The sequence below is a fragment of the Rana temporaria genome, chromosome 5, assembly GCF_905171775.1.
Source record: "Rana temporaria chromosome 5, aRanTem1.1, whole genome shotgun sequence".
NCBI classification, from domain to species: Eukaryota; Metazoa; Chordata; class Amphibia; order Anura; family Ranidae; genus Rana; species Rana temporaria.
The window spans coordinates 155,842,566-155,861,189 of record NC_053493.1 but is presented as its reverse complement, the minus strand read 5'-3'; positions in this window follow the sequence as shown (position 1 = coordinate 155,861,189).

Genomic DNA, 18,624 nt, shown 5'->3' with positions numbered 1-18,624 from the left:
TTTCATAAATAATCCATACACATCCCCTACTTAATGGCCCTGCAATCTATATTTCATGTTTCTTATTGGATTGTTTGCCTCCTTGTAATGTCCTCTGTGAGTTCCCAAAGCTCTCCTTTTCCCCATCACTTCCAGTTGTTTGGAACAAGTAGTGCATGTTTGTTGCGTTCATGTGCACTGCTCTATGCACCCTACAAATCCCATAGTCCATCTTGGGAGCAAGGAAAAGAGGATGGCTATGTTCCTACATACATTGGGACCATGGAGAACAACATAGCCACCATCTAACAGAAAGTCAGATTACAGCAGCAAGAAAAATAAAAACAATTTGGAGATTTTTTTAAGGACACTGAGATAAAGAAAGTATTGTTTGTATGTGGATTGTATCAGTATCTATTCTTACCTCAAACAAAAAAAGCCTTCAAGCAGAGGATACAGGCACTCACAGGACCTGTATCAATATACTAATACAGAGGAGTTGCATCTGTATAGTAATTTGCTATCCACAAGTACAAGATCTAAAAGATCTATTCAAATGGACCAATTTAACTAATCTTCCAGCGACCACAACCCTGTTATCCACATTCACCTATTATTACCCACTTGAGGCCCAACTCTGATAACATCCTACACTATCTCACAAAAGTGAATACACCCCTCACATTTTTGTAAATATTTTATTATATATTTTCATGTGATAACAATGAAGAAATTACACTTTTCTACAATGTAAAGTAGTGAGTGTACAGCTTGTATAACAGTGTAAATTTGCTGTCCTTTCAAAATAACTTAACACACAGCCATTAACCACTTGCCGCCCGCCCTATAACAAAATGATGGCGGCAAAGTGGCTTCAATATCCTGAGTGGACGTCATATGACGCATCGCGGCAATCGTTGTTGCAGGGTGTCAGTCTGACACCCCGCAGCATCGATCTAGGTAAAAAGTCTCTGACGGAGACTCTTTACCACATGATCAGCCGTGTCCAATCACGGCTGATCACGATGTTAACAAGAAGAGCCGGTTATCGGCTTTTCCTCACTTGCATCTGTCAGAAGCGAGTAGAAGAGAGTCGATCGGCTGCTCCTCTGACAGGGGGGGTTTGTGCTGATCGATTATCAGCACAGCCCCCCCCCCCCGAGGTTGTCCACACTAGACCACCAGGGATGCCACCAGACCACCAGGGATGCCCCCCACAAGGTATGCCACCCTAGACCACCAGGGATGCCAATCAGTGCCCACAATGGATGCCAATAAGTGCCCACAATGGATGCCAATCAGTGCCCACAATGGGCATCACTGATTGGCAGGCATTGTTTGGCACTGATTGGCATCCATAAGTACAATATAATACAGTACATCCATGCCCATCCGTGCCACCTATCAGTGCCCATCCGTGCCACCTATCAGTGCCCATTTGTGCCGCCTATCTGTGCCCATCTATGTTGCCTATTCGTTCCCATCCGTGCCGCCTATCTGTGCCCATCCGTGCCGCCTATCTGTGCATATCAGTGCCAATCAGTGCCCATCAATTTCACCTCATCAGTGCCACCTCATCGGTGCCCATCAGTGCCGCCTTATCAGTGCCCGTCAGTGCAGCCCCATCAGTGCCCATCAGTAAAGGAGAAAACGTTCTTATTTACAAATTTTTGTAACAGAAAAAAAAAAAAAAGCATTTGTTTTTAAAAAAATTTGGTCTTTTTAATTTTTTTTTGCAAAAAATAAAAATCCCAGAGGTTATCAAATACCACCAAAAGAAAGCTCTATGTGTGGGAACAAAATGATAAAAATTTAGTTTGGGCACAGTGTAGCATGACCGCGCAATTGTCATTTAAAGTGCAACAGCGCTGAAAGCTGAAAATTGGTCTAGGCAGGAAGGTGTATAAGTGCCCTGTATAGAAGTGGTTAATGTCTAAATCGCCGGCAACAAACGCGAGTACACCCTTAAGTGAAAAGGCTCCAAATTGGGCCCAATTAGCCATTTTCCCTGCCGGGTGTCATGTGACTCAGTGTTACAAAAAAATAATGTTTTTGAACATTTTACAAATGTAGTATCGCCTAATTCAAAGTAGGTGGAGTGTGGGCGTGATCCATTTAAATGAACCGTGACCCCATGCAAATGATGGTCCGAACGAACGGCGCATGCGCGCGCATGCTCAGAATCACGTCGAAGATACTCCCTAAGATACGACGGCTCAATGCCTACGACATTAACGTAACCTACGCCCAGCCCCATTCACGTACTACTACGTAAATTACGTAAAATATGGCGGCTATTCCGTCGTCCATACCTTTGCATGGGATGCGCCTCCTATAGGTGGAATAACTTTACGCAGGACGTACGCCTTACGTAAACGGCGTATACTACTGCGACGGGCGCAAGTACGTTCGTGAATCGGTGTATCTCTGTAATTTGCATATGCAACGCGTAAATCAATGGAAGCGCCCCTTGCGGCCAGCGTAAATATGCGCATAGGCTCCGACGGCGTAGGAAACTTACGTCGATCGGATGAAGCCACATTTCAGGCGTATCTAGCATTAAGAATCAGGTGCATAGATACGACGGCGCATCTGTGCACTTACGCGGCGTATATAAAGATACGTCGGCGTAAGTGCTTTGAGAATCCGGGCCTATGTTTTTCTCTACGTGATTCTTGTTAAGCCTGCCCTGCATACACACGATCGTGAAAAAAAATGCTGGAGCAAAGCGCGGTGACATACAACACGTACGACGGCACTATAAAGAGGAAGTTCCATTCAGATGGCGGCACCCTTTGGGCTGCTTTTGCTGATTTCGTGCTAGTAAAAGTTTGGTGAGAGTCTTCGTGCTTTTCAGTCTGTTACAGCGTGACGAATATGCTATATCTATTACAAACATTAGTTTTACCAGAACGAGTGCTCCCGTCTCATAACTTGCTTCTGAGCATGCGTGATTTTTCCCGTCGTTAAAGCCTACACACGACCGTTTTTCACGATGTGAAAAATGACGAGAAAAGTTAGAGCATGTTCTACATTTTTAATGCCCATTTTTCTCCTCGAGAAAAATGCTCTGGAGCCTACACACGATCGTTTTTAATGACCAATTTAAAAATTTGCATTTTTCACGTCATGAAAAATGGTCGTGTGTACGCAGCATAAGAACCAGGGGTCAAGTCCTGGGGAAAAAAGTGTGGGAACTCCCACCCAAGATCCCCCACCAAAAAAAATAAAAGATACGCTCATATGCATAATTAATAAACCGCATGTTTTTTTTTCTTTTTCGATCCACTGTACCTTAGTAATCCTTTATGTTACTGGCCAATTCCTGTATATGGATTCATCAGGTAGTGTGCGGGTATTCCGTCACTTCCTCGATGCTGCAATGTCTCCTGGGAGCTTTTGTCATTGTTCCCAGGAGACATTGCGGAGGTCTGCCGCGAGTTATCGCGGGATTTAGAAAGAACTTTAAGCAAGACAGTGACTCGAACTGGGCATCGCCGCTTAGTGAAGGATTGGCTCGGGCGGCTCGGCTGCTCTAGTCTTGCAAAGGGAACTGCGTTCCTGCTGTGAAAAAAGTGCAGGAACTGCGTTCCCACAGGACTTGAGCCCTGATAAGAACCATAGAGAAACAAAACATAGAAAGTGAGAGGAGAGCAATGGAAGGTAAGAGAGGAGAGATGACCCCAGGAGAGGTGGCTTTCAGCAAAACACACAAAAGGAAAGAGGAGGCCAAGATTCTGTAAAATTGTCAGAGGAAAGGTCGGAGTTTAGAAGAGGTGGAGAAATAGATTCAAGTGAATCATATTGTTAAAAAGTTTGGGTAGCGTTCAAAAAGACAAGCATTCTTCTCCTGCCTCCTCATAACAAGATTGAGTTCCATTACCTATACCCTCATAGATGGTTGTCATTTTCCAATGTCTGAGAATTAAAGTTTAACCTCCAGATAGAAAGAATGGCAGAAAACTCTTTTTGATCTTTGCAATTGATCCATGAATTATTGAGATAAGGGCCACTTTGGGGGTCTGTGGTCAGGTTTTTCCAGCAATAAAGAGACAAAGCTGGAATATGGATTTCCAAAAATGTCGGATATGCACGAATGACCTCCACAGGTGCCCCGCATCTCCATCAACGGTCAGTAATTGATAATATAATTCTATGTAGTTTGGCCGGGCTTCTATACCACCTTGTCAGAAGTTTCAATTTCCTCTCCTAGGCATGAGTGGCTATGCCCTTTTTGAACATAGAGATTTATCCAAGTTCTTCTGAGATGCGGCTGATTTCCCTCTCCCAGTCTCCAACGTTTTAGGAAAACATGTAATAGGAGGATGTTATATAACTGGGTATGATGTTTTGGGCAGTCATCCTCAAGCAGGCACAGGGCTTCAAAGGGTGTGAAGTTTCTCTGAAGTAATTTGGACTCCACTAGTTTAGTTTAGTAAATGTAAAGTGTTACTAAACCGACAACAATAAAATCAGTCTGTATATGCATTAAAGCATGCTTGTTATACTGACTGTGGAACATAAGGGGTTAACCCTCTGCATTGTGTAAAAAGTCTTCATGATCCCCCTCTTCTTCTACTGACTCCAGACCATTACCTGATCGAAGGACCGCCTAACGACGATATACGTCGGCAGAATGGTGGGTCGCGGGCGCATGCCCGCGGGGTGCTCCCGCGACCCGGTCCGAAGCTTCGTGACCTGGACCACGGGACTCGATCGCCGCTAGAGTCCGGCGATCGGTCCCCGGAGCTGAAGAACGGGGAGAGCCGTATGTAAACACGGCTTCCCTGTTCTTCACTGTGGCGCTGTCATCGATTGTGTGTTCCCTAATAAAGGGACGCACAATCAATGACATCAGACCTACAGCCACACCCCCCTACAGTTGTAAACACACTTCAGGGAACACATAACCCCTTCAGCGCCCCCTTGTGGTTAACTCCCAAACTGCAACTGTCATTTTCACAATAAACAATGCAATTTAAATGCATTTTTTGCTGTGAAAATGACAATGGTCCCAAAAATGTGTCAAAATTGTCCGAAGTGTTCGCCATAATGTCGCAGTCACGAAAAAAAACGCTGATTGCTGCCATTAGTAGTAAAAAAAAAATTAATAAAAATGCAATAAAACTATCCCCTATTTTGTAAACGCTATACATTTTGCGCAAACCAATCGATAAACGCGTATTGCGTTTTTTTTTACAAAAAATAGGTAGAAGAATACCTATCGGCCTAAACTGAGGGAAAAAAAATTATATATGTTTTTGGGGGATATTTATTATAGCAAAAAGAAACAATTATTGCATTTTTTTCAAAATTGTCGCTCTATTTTTGTTTATAGCGCAAAAAATAAAAACCGCAGAGGTGATCAAATACCACCAAAAGAAAGCTCTATTTGTGGGAAAAAAAGGACGCCAATTTTGTTTGGGAGCCACGTCGCAGGACCGCACAATTGTCAGTTAAAGCGACGCAGTGCCGAATCGCAAAAAGGGGCCTGGTCTTTTACCTGCATTTTGGTCTGGGTCTTAAGTGGTTAAACTAAAACATCATTGCACATTCAGTGATTTGTTTGGGGCCACAGGTATCTGAGCAAGGTCGTTCTTGCAGAACAGAAGAATTGGTGGGGGACCCAAATCAGTAAAATTTGAAAAATGTATAAAAATGTGGGAGAATGTTCCTTTTATTGAGAGGCATCTTTTTCAGCCAGGAATGTCTTAAAAGGGACCAACTATGATGAGTAGATACCAGGAGAGAAAGATAACTGAGTTCATATATTTTATCTAGTTGAGGCAGAATCTGCATCCCTGAGTGCTGGGTCCAGCAAAAAGGAAAAGCAGCCTGTAAGGATTGTTGAGTCTTCAGGGGTAATGAAATGTTCAGGCCCTGTGACTTAGTGACATTGACTTTAAAGTGGCTTAGGGAACCAAGTTGTTAAAATTCCTTCAGATTAAAAGAGAAGGCAATAGTAGGATTGGACATACAGGGAGTGCAGAATTATTAGGCAAATTAGTATTTTGACCACATCATCCTCTTTATGCATGTTGTCTGACTTACTCCAAGCTGTATAGGCTCGAAAGCCTACTACCAATTAAGCATATTAGGTGATGTGCATCTCTGTAATGAGAAGGTGTGTGGTCTAATGACATCAACACCCTATATCAGGTGTGCATAATTATTAGTCAACTTCCTTTCCTTTGGCAAAATGGGTCAAAAGAAGGACTTGACAGGCTCAGAAAAGTCAAAAATAGTGAGATATCTTGCAGAGGGATGCAGCACTCTTAAAATTGCAAAGCTTCTGAAGCGTGATCATCGAACAATCAAGCGTTTCATTCAAAATAGTCAACAGGGTCGCAAGAAGCGTGTAGAAAAACCAAGGCGCAAAATAACTGCCCATGAACTGAGAAAAGTCAAGCGTGCAGCTGCCAAGATGCCACTTGCCACCAGTTTGGCCATATTTCAGAGCTGCAACATCACTGGAGTGCCCAAAAGCACAAGGTGTGCAATACTCAGAGACATGGCCAAGGTAAGAAAGGCTGAAAGACGACCACCACTGAACAAGACACACAAGCTGAAACGTCAAGACTGGGCCAAGAAATATCTCAAGACTGATTTTTCTAAGGTTTTATGGACTGATGAAATGAGAGTGAGTCTTGATGGGCCAGATGGATGGGCCCGTGGCTGGATTGGTAAAGAGCAGAGAGCTCCAGTCTGACTCAGACGCCAGCAAGGTGGAGGTGGAGTACTGGTTTGGGCTGGTATCATCAAAGATGAGCTTGTGGGGCCTTTTCGGGTTGAGGATGGAGTCAAGCTCAACTCCCAGTCCTACTGCCAGTTTCTGGAAGACACCTTCTTCAAGCAGTGGTACAGGAAGAAGTCTGCATCCTTCAAGAAAAACATGATTTTCATGCAGGACAATGCTCCATCACACGCGTCCAAGTACTCCACAGCGTGGCCGGCAATAAATGGTATAAAAGATGAAAAACTAATGGCATGGCCTCCTTGTTCACCTGATCTGAACCCCATTGAGAACCTGTGGTCCATCATCAAATGTGAGATTTACAAGGAGGGAAAACAGTACACCTCTCTGAACAGTGTCTGGGAGGCTGTGGTTGCTGCTGCACGCAATGTTGATGGTGAACAGATCAAAACACTGACAGAATCCATGGATGGCAGGCTTTTGAGTGTCCTTGCAAAGAAAGGTGGCTATATTGGTCACTGATTTGTTTTTGTTTTGTTTTTGAATGTCAGAAATGTATATTTGTGAATGTTGAGATGTTATATTGGTTTCACTGGTAAAAATAAATAATTGAAATGGGTATATATTTTTTTTTTGTTAAGTTGCCTAATAATTATGCACAGTAATAGTCACCTGCACACACAGATATCCCCCTAAAATAGCTAAAACTAAAAACAAACTAAAAACGACTTCCAAAAATATTCAGCTTTGATATTAATGAGTTTTTTGGGTTCATTGAGAACATGGTTGTTGTTCAATAATAAAATTAATCCTCAAAAATACAACTTGCCTAATAATTCTGCACTCCCTGTATAGATGAACAAGTCATCTGCGAATAACCTTAGTTTATGATTTCTGCCATTGATCACAATGACCTAAATTGAATCATTGGGCAGTGGTGTGGGGGTGGTGGCGCTGTCTAAGTGGAGGCTGATATTACCCAGAGGTAGTATGAACAAACTATATGGACTTCAGAATCAATATGTGTCCTGAATATAGTGCCTCTTACAGTATGTGATGTGCCAGTGGTAAATAACTTAGGTGTGGCTAAGACCACATGCTCTAGTGTACAAATAAGTATATAACGTTGGACAAAAGTATTAGTACTGAAAAGTGATAGCATACAGCACGAATGCCAAAAATGTGTCCAAAAAAGTAAAAAAATCCACAAAATCCAAAAAAGTGTCTATAAGTTCAGAGAAGAATATATATAAAATTATATATATATAAAAAACACACCAATCCGGGTGTGAACCGGTATAAATAATATAAATAAGTAAACAGCAGTCCAGAGTGATAATGGTGACAATGTGACTTTCCAAGTAGGTAGGTGATCACAATATGCAGTAGTGCAGTGATGCGAAGTGGGTCCGGTGCTCCCCCTCCTGGGTCCCTACTCACCAGAGGCCCTCACCCCTGCAGGGGTAAAGTGCATAAAGGATATCCAACCGACTCGGGTCCTCGCTCTCCTATTAGGTCCTACGGTCCAGCTGGTACCAAACAGATCCTGGGTGACCGGATTCCTGTCCGTTTTTCAGGAGAACCCGATCGGACCCTCTATTCTCCTCTATGGGTAGTTAAATATTAAAAAGGAAATAAACCCTCTGAAAGTTTTCCTAAAAAAAAAAAAAAAAAAAAAAAAAAACCAGCAGCACTTGCAATTTAAAACTTTAAGCGCTGCTGGCTCCTGCTCTTCCAGTGTTGCTTCCCCGATCTTCCGGTCTGTAGTCAGTCTGTTAGCTTAGAGAAGGGAGGCGAGAGGGGAGAACTTCTCCCCTCTCGCCTCCCTTCTCTAAGCTAACAGACTGACTACAGACCGGAAGATCGGGGAAGCAACACTGGAAGAGCAGGAGCCAGCAGCGCTTAAAGTTTTAAATTGCAAGTGCTGCTGGTTTTTTTTTTTTTAGGAAAACTTTCAGAGGGTTTACTTCCTCTTTAATATCTAACTACCCATAGAGGAGAATAGAGGGTCCGATCGGGTTCTCCTGAAAAACGGACAGGAATCCGGTCACCCAGGATCTGTTTGGTACCAGCTGGACCGTAGGACCTAATAGGAGAGCGAGGACCCGAGTCGGTTGGATATCCTTTATGCACTTTACCCCTGCAGGGGTGAGGGCCTCTGGTGAGTAGGGACCCAGGAGGGGGAGCACCGGACCCACTTCGCATCACTGCACTACTGCATATTGTGATCACCTACCTACTTGGAAAGTCACATTGTCACCATTATCACTCTGGACTGCTGTTTACTTATTTATATTATTTATACCGGTTCACACCCGGATTGGTGTGTTTTTTATATATATATAATTTTATATATATTCTTCTCTGAACTTATAGACACTTTTTTGGATTTTGTGGATTTTTTTACTTTTTTGGACACATTTTTGGCATTCGTGCTGTATGCTATCACTTTTCAGTACTAATACTTTTGTCCAACGTTATATACTTATTTGTACACTAGAGCATGTGGTCTTAGCCACACCTAAGTTATTTACCACTGGCACATCACATACTGTAAGAGGCACTATATTCAGGACACATATTGATTCTGAAGTCCATATAGTTTGTTCATACTACCTCTGGGTAATATCAGCCTCCACTTAGACAGCGCCACCACCCCCACACCACTGCCCATTATCTCTGTATCCTCTAGGGGATCACATTTTTTGGGGGGGCTGCAGTCTAACTACAATTTTATTTTTATTCTGGAATATTTATTTCATGTTTGAATCATAGTATTGTTACATATTTCCAACTAGTGTTTCCTAAGCGCGGATATTTGCCTTTTAAATTGAATCATTAGCCCACAGGGCCATCGCCAAGTGCTCTATTGCAATGATGGAAGAGAAACAGGAAAAGCGGCCATCCCCAACGACCGCTGTTGGAGATGGGTACTGGGTCTGATAGCAGACCATTTATCTTAGTCCTGGCTGTAGGTGAGGTTTTGTGGATAAAGGATTGAGGCAGGCCAATTTGCCTCAGGGATGTAATTAAAGACCTCCAGTCAAGGGGGTTGTTATGTCCCTTAGACGCAATGGTCTCTCAGGGTGTTTCTAGCCATGCTGCCAGTATCTGCTCAGCAAGTTACACACAGGCCGAATGCACTCCGTAACCAGGGAAGGGTTTATTACTCACTCAGAAACATGATGACTTTCTTACATGGAGGAGTCTTAATACAACAGACTTCTGTCATTACAAGATGTAATCCCTTCTATCAGGTGCGGACTGGGACAAAAAACAGGCCCAGGCATTTTAGACTGAGCAGCCCAGGGGGTAGGGGGGGGGGGGGTCGGCGTCATTCGCGGGGGCTGTTGGTAACAGGATTTGGGGTTCCAGGATATGTGGATTCAGTTACAGTAACTTTTTTAGTTTAATGTGACAGATTGGGGCCAAAGACAGATATAATGGAGTACTAACAAAGCCAGTTATTAAGAAAAACTCCTTTATAACTGTCTCTGAGTAATATACTACAATTGGCTTTGTGAATACTGCATTACTCACAGAGCCAGTTATAAAGAAGTATTGCTTTATAACTGGCATTTTGAGTATTACTTAAAGACCTCTTTCACACTGGAGGCATTTTTAGGCGCTTTTGGGCTAAAAATAGCGCCTGTAAAGCCCCTGAAAAACGCCTCCCCTGCAGCCCCAGTTTGAGAGCCTGAGTGCTTTCACACTGAGGCGGTGTGCTTGCATCACGTTAAAAAAAGTCCTGCAAGCAGCATCTTTCAGGCGTTCTCCACTTAAAATCCATTGAAATCAATGGGCATTGCTGCTGAAGCGCCAGAAAAGTGCTTTGACAGCTGCGCTTTTAACCCTTTATTCGGCCGCAAGCGGGGGGGTTTAACACCTCTCCGCCCCAGTGTGAAAGTAGCCTTAGTAGTGGTAACAAAGCATGTTAAATATTTCATCCACAGTCAACTTTTCTGGGTAGAACGGTCTTCTCTTCAGCCTTTTCCAGGCACACCACTGCTGAGGGAGAGGAGTGCCCAGAGGTAGTGTCAGCATCTGGAGCAAGGCAGGTAATTTGTGCCCCTTAATCCGTGGACTTACCTATTCTTATCTTGCACTCAGAGAACTCCGCCGCGCTCCTGCTGCCTTGGAACCTGAAATGACTTCAAGGGCAGCACACTCCTCTAAATTTTGCGCCCGGGGCCACAGCCAGTCTGCCCTCCCCCCCACACTATGCCACTGCCCAGACAGCAGGTGCACACTAATTAAAAAAGCCTGGTCATGAGCTGGCTGATTAGAAGACTGCAGTCACATAAGGAGGAGAAAAATAATATAAATACCATTAACAAAGGAGCACTCTCTGGCCCTGGAGCATTAGATCCAAGTTCCTTCACCAGCAGGAAAAGAAGTTGGCGGGAAGACAGGTGTGTGTACATCAACCGCACTGCTTTCCCAGCTTTCATGTGCAGAAGGCGGGTCTGAGATCCTGCAGTTGCGAATACAGAAGGTGGTGGTGTGGAAGGACTCAGCCACTCCATCCCTCCTTCTCTCCTGACGTCCTGGTTGCCAGGTGACCAACGACTGTGAGACGCATGCGTGAACCGGGACCTTCGTTGTGGCTTAGGTTGCTATGGAGCGGCTTGGTGGGCGGGGAAATGGTAAGACTTTCCACTCCTCCTGCATATGCAGGACATCACCGGCGGCCGGATCTGCATCACGCCGGACCAGCGGCCACCCCCCCCCCCGCAATCCGCCCATCTAACCGCAGCCATCCCCCACATTCCACCCAACCACTCATGGCCATCCTCCGCAATCCACCTGCGGCCGTCCTCTGCAAACCACCCGCGACCGCCCTCCGCAATCCACCCGCAGCTGTCCCCTGCAATCCACCCGCGACCGTCCTCCGCAATCCACCCGCGGCCGTCCTCCGCAATCCACCCACGGTTGTCCTCCGCAATGCGGCCGTCCTCCGCAATACACCCGTGGCCATCCTCCGCAATACACCCATCCACCCACGGCCAGCCCTGCAGTCTCCCTACGCGGCCCAGCGACCCCGGCCCACCGGGAAAATGCCCGGTGTGCCCTATGGCCAGTCCGGGCCTGCATTCTATGTATCATGCTGCTGCTTCCAGTCCCACACACACTGTGATTGTGACTTCCTGGTATAGCCCCTCCCCCAGCATGCATCAGGAGAAAAGGGTCACAGTGATCCTGCACAAACATCACACCTCCTCTTTTTTCCCTTAAAAAAACATAACAAGAGAACAAAATACTCAACACATAAAATACTCAACACATAAAATAACAAGGCAAGCAGGATCAGTTCAGTAAGTAGTATCTCCAACTCAGTTCTTCAGCTCCCGCATCACGTTATGAGCCCTTTGTCTCTGTTTCCTGATCTCCAATGTGTCCCATAAGATTTAGGTGCTTTGACAAAGAGGAGTTTGATGTCTTTGGCGGGCAGACTTATGAAGTGGCGCAGCACTGGGAGGGGTAGAGGCTGTCAAAGGTTCTGGAGATGTCAGTGGGTGTCCAACAGACAAATCAGTCTCTGCAACTCCAGGCACTGTCCGGGCTCCTCAGGAATATGGTCACCAATCGCTTTAGGGGTTGGTTTTAAACTTGTCACCAGTAGAGCCCTGAGTAGACTCTGGTGGTTGGTTAGAAAGAGAGGTCGGGTTTGTTTCTACTAGCAGGCAAATGTGCTTTCTCAATTGCGAAAGGTGACGTCGAACATAAACCCCATTCTCCAGGCGAACAAGGTACATTCGTTGTCTAAGAGGTCATCAATAATGCCAGGAAGCCAATAATGCAAAACTCTGTAATCCCGAAACCATACAAGATCACCGACACGGAATCCAGGACGGCCCGGCGGAGGAGGTGTTGGTGACTGTTCCTGTGGACATAATAAATCAAGTTTGGTGTTGAGATGCCTGCCAAACATAAGAAAAGCTGGGTAGTATTGTGTTTTGTGTTTCAGTACATGGTCAAGAACTCCTGCAGCTTCTCCTCAAACCATTCTGCCAGCCCATTCAAGGCTGGATGATAAGGAGCTGTTTTGTAGTGTTGGATGCCCAAGCCACTGAGGAAGGATTGAAACTCATGCGATGTAAATTGAGTCCCATTGTCTGAGACTATGACTGTTGGCAAGCCATGTTGAGTAAAGAGCTTCCTTAAGACTAGAATGGTAGCAGCTGAGGTAATAGAAGGCATTTGAAAAACATATGGTCGTTTTGAATGTGCATCTACCACGATCAAATACATTTTATCCTGGATTGGGCCAGCAAAATCAAGATCGAGTCTTGACCACAGGCCATGGCCAAGGTAGCAGGGTTCCTTTCTTTTGGGGTCGCTGAGCTTGACAGCACCCAGGACATTGAGACACATAATCTTTTTTTGCTGTGTCCATTTGTGGCCACCAAACATAGCTCCGGGCTCGGTGCTTCATGCGCACCACGCCAGGATGGCCCTCATGCAGTATCCTTAGCATGGTTGGTTGCAAATACTGAGGTATAATTGCCCCACTGTAGGAACAACCAGCTTTAGTCACAAGCTCACATTTTCTGGCAAAGTATGGACAAAATTTACCTGGGACATTCTCTGGCCATCCAGCCTGAACATATGAGAATATCTGAGACAGGAAGGGATCTGTGGCTGTAAGTCTGGCAATTAGGGAGGTGGACATGCAGGATTGTGGCCTGTGTATTTCCACTATGCATACATCTCTTGGTGGGTGGTCTCCAATTGGCAATCTGTAAAATGCATCTGCATTGCCATGGGCATCATGGGAGTGGTATCTAATAGAATAAGTATAAGCTCCCAAGAATAAAGCATACCTTTGTAAGCGAGATTGTTGTAGAAATTCCTTTCTGAGAGTTCAGTATTGACAACAGAGGTTTGTGGTCAGTGATACGTGTGAACTCCCAACCATGAATGTACGTGTGAATTTTTGTTGTGGTCCATACAATGGCCAAAGCTTTCTTGTCTATCTGGGAGTAGTTTCGTTCTGCTAAGGTTAAAGACCTAGAAGCAAAAGAAATTGGGCGCTCCGTGCCATCTGGCATGACATGGGAAAGCAAAGCACCCAGTCTGTATGGCGAGGCATCACAAGCCGAGGTAACGTGTTTATTTAAATCAAAATGGACCAGAACTCGAGAAGACAGAATGAGTTCTTTAGGAAGCCAAAAAGCTTCTTTACATTTGGCTGTCCATATCCATTTAGCATCCATTAAGCGATGTAACAGGTAGAGCTGGTGTGCTAGGTTCAGGAAGAAATGGTGGTATTAATTTAGGAGGCCAAAGTAGGACCTGAGCTGTGTGACATTCTGGGGAGTAGGGGCATGGGTAAGAGCTTTAACCTTTTCTTCAGTAATGTGTAACACATGTTGGTCCATAGTATGGGCACAAAATTCCAGTCGAGACTTTAGAAATTCACATTTTTAAAGACTGACATGTAAACCATACCTTTGGAGTCTCTCTAGCTCAGCTTCTGTGTTCTTTGTCAGAGGGACCGGTGATGAGCATGTCATCTATTAGTCATTGGGTAAAAGGTATGCCTGCCAGGACCTCATCCATGATTCGCTGCCAGATGGCTGTAGCTGGAGTTATGCCAAAAACCATGCAGTTATATTGGAATAATCCTTTATGGGTGATAATGGTCAACAGATGGAGTGAATCTGGGTGTGCTTGCAGTTGCAGGTAAGCTTGCTTTAAGTCTATTGTTTAAACTTTTGCCCCCCAGCCAGTGAGCTAAATAGATCTTCAAGTCAAGGCAATGGGTATTGATTCACAAGAAGTTGGTTGTTCAGGGCAACCCTGAAATCTCCACAAATTCTAATGTCTCCATTTTCTTTCTTGACAGGCACAATTGGCGATGCCCATTCACTTCTATCAACTTTAGTTATGATCTTTTCACCCAATAGGTGGTCCAACTCTGCTTCCACTTTCTTCCGCAAGGCAAAAGGTACTGATCTTGCCTTACAAAAACGAGGTGTAGCACCAGGCTTCAAGAGGAGGTGGGCCATCTTTCCTTTTACTGTGCCCAAAGAGTCCTCAAAAACCCCCTTAAAGCATGACTTCAGGTATTCCACCCAATGGTTTACCTAAGAAAACAATGTACATTGGGCAATGGCAAGAGAAGGCATGCCCAGGGCTTTGATCCAGTCCCTACCGTACAGCGGAGGACTTCCTTTACTTACAACATAAAGGCGTAGAGTTTGACTGCGGTTGCCTAATGTAACAAGGGGTTTCACATAACCCAAGGGCTGTAGTAGTTCCTTGCTGTAGGTTTGTAGTGTGAGATTTGTAGGTTGGAGTGGTAGGGACAGACCGATGCCTTTAAATCAGTCCATGAAATGACAGACACAGCCGCCCCTGTATCAAAATCCATAGAGACAGGACAGCCATTGAGTGTGACAATCACTTTTATCGCAAGAGTACTCCCAGCTACCTGAAACAGTCCAACATGCTGGACACAGGTCTCCTCATCAGAGCTGGAGACGTTATTGTCAGTATCCATATGAAATGTCTGTTTACGTCTACCTTTTGTTGTAGTGTTAAAGTCCATCAAGATTCAATCTATTCATCCTGTATGTGCAAATCCAAATGTAAAGTGTAGAGGTCCACCTTCACCAACCGTAATCACACACCCAAAGTGTTCAGAATATGGATGGCAGCTTACCAGATGATGTTGACCCTTTTTCATAAAAAAAGCGGTCAAATGCGCTTTGTGCAGGATAGACCTGCTAGATGGATCAATCAATACACCTCGGACCCTTAATGCCAGAGGGCTCCCATATGGATATGCAGAATTGAAAATGATACCACAATAGTTTATTTTAAAAATGCGTAACATAAAAAAACACAGCCAAATGGCTCCTTACTTGTAGGGGTGCCCCGAACCCGGCACTGAGGCTAAATGGCATGTCATAGGTGGATGGATGTCCCGAAAGCTGTGTGTGCTGACGTGCGTTCCACCTCTCTCACACCGTAATCCACCAGGGAAGTTGCATTGGTACGTGCGTGACCAAGTGCCGCCTCATCACTACCAAATACTGACATATAATACATGATGTGAAACATAGAGGATAGGATATCTCTAAAGTCCTGTACACACGGCCAGGATTCTCGTCAGGAAAAAAACTTTGTTTTTTTTGACGAGATTCCTGGCAAGATTTTCTTGCCGGCCGAGTGTACACACGTACGATTCAAAAGAACCGCCGTTCTTTTGAAGGGCACGAATGCGGTGGTGACATCATCTACTATGACGAGCATGCGCTCGTCACATTCGATGCTGTCGCTGCCATCTTGCTTCACCCTACCTATGCCTTGGAAGCTACAGCGCATGCGTCAAAGTCAATTCGAGCATGCGCAGGTTTCCATGGAGGCAGGTAAGTATACACACGCTCGGGTTTCTCGGCAGGAAAACACTGCCGAGAATCACAATTAGAAAATAGAGAGCAGGTTCTCTATTTTTCTCGTCGAGATTCTGGGCAGTTTTCTCAACGAGAAACCACAAAGCCTCGTACACACACACGGTTTACTCGTCAATTTTTCTTGCTGTGTACGAGGCTTGAGTCTCAAATCTCAACACATTTCATTGAACTTTCAATCATCTTCATCAAGAGTTGGACCGAGGCATTCAATAAACTCAATCAGTAAAATTATAATTTCAGGCCCAGGGGCCATGGAAAGCACCATCCAGCTTCACCATCCAAATGGTGTCAATAAGTGGAGCAAGGGGAGGGGGCGAAAACCACCAATTTCTACTATAAAGCAGTAGGAAATATACTGCATCTTTGAAATTTGAAATAACAAAGTATATTAGAAGTCAACGTGGGGTGTGATGTTCTAATTTTTCAAATCCATTTGGTTTATCTAAGAGTGCTAACCTATAGCTGTCCCCGACAAATCCATGTCTCAAACAGCCAGTCTGTAAGTGTATATCCTTAGTAATCCAATGCAACTGCCGCTATAATCCCAATCAATAAATGGTTGTGGTGACAATTTATGCCATGCAGGATAGGGGTTGATCTGGAAAGAGGTGTTTGTGTGTACATAACCTTTTAGCATTTGGATATGGTATTTCTATGATTTTGAGTACAATAATAAAAAATAAAAAAATTAAGATATCATTTGTATATTATACAGTATATAGAACAATTTGAAAATTATATTTATTTATTCTTTTGGAGTTTCTCCTGTCTTTCTGTTAGCATGCATTGGGGAGGTTGGTACAAGAATAACAACGTTTGGATCTATATCACATAAAGTTTATAAATGAATCTTCTCAACATTCTCAATTCTTTTAGCAGATAAGCCTCATTATGTTTTGTGGTGATATGCATAATTTAGGATCCATCTAAGTGTTTAAATTGGACACATTATACCTATTATGGATTTTAATAATAATTTTTACATTTCGGTGCTATATTCTCACCATCATGCCCGGCCCGCTCATGTATCCCCTCCCCTAGGTACAGACCTACATTTAGCCGAGTCTATCATCATGACAATGTGGTAATGCTGTTTAGATTTCAAATCATTACATCACATGCTGTTGCCGCTTCCATGGGTCGTGCTTGGCAATTATGAAGAGCACTGTATGATCCCCTCAGTTTTCTTCTTACTGATTTTGTCTTTTTATTGTTTATAACTGCTTGATGTTTTATTTAGGGCAAGTGGGAGGTGTTTTATGTTTTATCCTGTCAAATGGGGGAGTGGGTGGTGGTGAGGAATTCTAAATTTAGTATTTATTGTCATGCTTTTTGTTACTCAATTGCACTTAGTAAGGTAAACTATGTCTCACCAAATGTATGTTTATTATTTATTGTCTAGCAATGATACTAATTGTATTCATGTTAAGTGTAATATTCAGTATATGTCTTATGTTTTTTGTATGCATATTTATTTTTTGCATGTATATTCATCAGGAAAGACAAGCTTACTGGATCAGATAGAAAACCACTAAACACATAACAAAATAATGCATAATGCATGAAAACTATTTAAACAGTACCAAAAACAAACAAGTTAACTAAGTAAAATAAATGTACTTAAATGTATGTGAAGGGTAATGGGATGATAAAGAAAATAATTTGACAGTTCACTGTATATTCCCAAGATCTGTCCATTTGAAAACGTACTTTTATTCATAGGATATAAGCGTATGATTTTATGCGTTATTAATATTGCTTGCTTACAACCTGGCTTTGCTGTAATAACCAGCTACAATCATTTTAAGCACCTCTAGAGAAACATAGAGTGCATGTCAAGACGGAGACTTCCTGTCTTTTTTGAACTGCTTTCAGAGGGATGATGGAATTGATCCATTTATTGATTGATTTCTTTTCTCATTAAATCACGTTGATTTTCTGGAATACGTATGACTTCACATAGAAATTATGCATAGCCACCCTGGATTTTCCTTTTGTTTGTAAATTGGTACTTGCACATACTGTACCTTCCAACTTTCTGAGAAGAGAACGAGGGACACCTATTAGCAAAAGTATGTAGGCATAGGACACACACCCTGCCACGCCCCCTTAAACGAGAATTATGCAAAAAAATGATTAGTTAAACCAACAAGTGCTCTTTTTTATCACCACTATTGCTTTATATTGGCTTTTCAAATTTACAAATTCAGCAATTTAGAAATTGGATGAAAGGTTTAGCGCTGGGAAACACTTTCTGAAAGGTAAAAAGTGCATTTTATAAACAGCGATATAAATCAGACCAAAATCAGGAGGAATGAGGGACAGAGGGACATTGCTCCAAATCAGGGACAGTTTGAGTGGTTTAAATGGATTGTCACCACTACATGCTAACAATTGTAATGAATGTGGTTGCGCTAATATGCTCATTACTGCAACATACATCTTAGATGTGTATGTAAGCAGTTGCTTACGGAGTACCATTCAGGGCTTTTTTTCAGCAGGAACGCGGGGGAACGCAGTTCCAGCACC